Genomic DNA, 2,821 nt, shown 5'->3' with positions numbered 1-2,821 from the left:
CCTTTTATTGTTGTGCCTAAATTACCTAACTTGCTTTTATAATTAAAAAATAAAATATATAAAATAAAAATAAAATATTTAAAATTTGTTAAATATTATTTTTTTGCCTTTCTTAATAAATTAAGTACCATGTTTTAGGCATCATAGCATTCACCATAAGAAAATAGAGCGGTTAGTTGCATCCAATGATTTCCAATTGATTCAAAACAACGGTATAAATGTTCACTGTTCAAATTCTTTTTTGGTCATATACTATTCAAATCTTTTTCTTTTTTATTCTTTACAAAACACACACACTAATACATACATTACTATTATTATGGATTCTATATTTCACTTCCTGAACTTAATCCAGTATTTAAATACGGTGTAGCTCTAACTCTGAAAAATCTAATTCTGCTGCACTATTCAAATGTTAAATAATAAATCTACCTTATTTGCCTTTTTTTTTTGGGCTTGTTAATGAGCCCCATCAGCGTTTGGGCTAAGAGTTTGACATTTTGCTACATAATACAGTTCAATAATAAAATAAAAAGATTCCAACGACAAATTTTTAATAAAATTTGAATTAAAAAAAAAGTAAAAAGTTTCTTATTTTCTGTAAATATTTAGAAAAAGACAACCTAGACCAAAGGAAGAAAGGATACCTTATTTAGTTATTAGCCCTTGTTAATTCCTTGAAAACAAATACAATCATAAATGAAAGGTAAGATCTCGGCAACAACTATGCATGTCAATTTAATTTTTTAACTGATATTGTCAAATATAACTTATCATCACATACTCATTAAATGCTTTAAACACAAAAATGGATCTTGAGTATTTCAAGAGATCAATGTTATAACACCATTATATTTATTTTTATCAATCACCGTATTAGGTAAAATTTAATGTTATAAAATCGAGTTCTTTTTCTATTATTAGAAATTTTTGTAGTTTATGTCTATGCCATATTCTGATGAGCAGGATCATCTGAAACAAGAAGTAAGTTCAGAGTATACTTAATGACACTAAATAAGGAGAAAGGAAATAATACTAACTAAGCTTTTAAAGAAAAAAAAAAAAGATTTATAACATTTTGTGAAATAGGAAAGAATGAATATATTACAATGTTCATACTCTCTCTTACAATTGAGATGAGCCCTTCTTTTTATACAAGTCTATTATACAATGCTAGTTGAAAGATAAGGATAAGCCTTATCTCTTCCTGACTTAGCTAAATAAGTGACAGTGTTCATTTTATTTTAGTGCGCTTAATAATTATACATAGTGGGGACTCTTGTTTTAATAGACGGACGACTTAAAATAATCTTTTAGAAGGGTCTCATCACCGCTTGAGTAGGATGATGTGTCATCATAAGCGAAGTTGACAGCTCTAAAATCTATATTTGGGTTTTGTAAATAGGTAATTGAGTCTTCAGTATTCTCCTCATTATGATTTTGGACATATTGCAGATATGGGTCATATAGGCTTGCATATGTACTTTCAGTGTCATTGGATATCTCTGTATCAATTCTGGTTGGGTTAGGTGGTAACGCATATACTCTAGCACTTAGATCTTCAGAATTCAGATCTTCATCAATATTTTTGTTTGAAGTTGGGAGATGTCTGGATGTGTTAGGCTGATTAGAGAAGTTTTGTCTTGACCTCGGCACGTAAAAAAGGTACTGTCCAAATTGATTAATTATTCCTGAGGTTATGAATCTGAACTGAAACTCTTGGAGTGTGGTTGGAACATTTGGTCTGAATGAGAGTCCTTCAATTACATTTCTTTCTCCATATATTTTAGGTCGCCAGAGTTGACAAAGTCAATCTTAAATGCCTTGGCCAAATATCTTTGTTAACCAGATTCATAACTTCAGGAATAATCAATCAATTTGGACAATATTTTTTTTTATACTCCGAGGTCAAGACAGGACTTATCTGATCAGCCTAACACATTCAGATATCTTGATGAAATCTAAAGATCTAAGTGCTAGAGTATATGCCTTACCACCTAACCCAATCAAAATTGATGCAGAATACCCAATGATACTGAAGACTCATGTTCAGATCTATATGACTCGTGTGCAAGATGTCCAAGATCCTAATGAGGAGAACACTGAAGATCCATTTACCTACTTACAGGACTCAAATATGAATTTTAGAGCTGTCAACTTGGCTTATGATGACACATCATCCCACTCAAACCGTGATGGGACCATTCCAAAAGACTATTTTAAGCCGTCTGTCTATTAAAGCAAGAGTTCCCACTATGTGTAATTATTAAGCTTACTAAAATAAAGTGACCATTGTCACTTATCTAACTAAGTTAGAAAGAGATAAAATTTATCCTTATCTTTTAGCTGGCATTATATAAAGGCTCATCTCAATTGTAAGATATAGTATTGAACATTATAATATATTCATATTTTTCTATCTCACAAAATGTTATAAATCTCTTTTCTTTCTCTAAAAGATTAGTTAGTATTGTTTCCTTTTTCTTTATCTAGTGTCATTAAATATATTTTGGGCTTGCCTCTTGATTCAAAAAATTTTGCTCATTAGAATATGTCATATATAGAATCTACGAGAATTTCTCATAATAAAAAAAGATTCAATCTTATACCCATTAAGTTATGCTCAGATCCTTTAAATTTCACCTAATATGATAATCAATAAAGATAAATATAATAATGTTATAACATTAATTTCTATAAGTGTTGGAAATCCACCCCTATAATAAATATGAAAATATACTTAATATTTTTTTCCTTTAAATATACTCAATGTCCTTGTGGAACTGAAGTTAAAATATTAAAACAAAAAGTTAACATAAGA

This window comes from Arachis ipaensis, chromosome B09 (assembly GCF_000816755.2).
Source record: "Arachis ipaensis cultivar K30076 chromosome B09, Araip1.1, whole genome shotgun sequence".
Taxonomy (NCBI): Eukaryota; Viridiplantae; Streptophyta; class Magnoliopsida; order Fabales; family Fabaceae; genus Arachis; species Arachis ipaensis.
Note: the sequence above shows the minus strand (reverse complement) of the source record.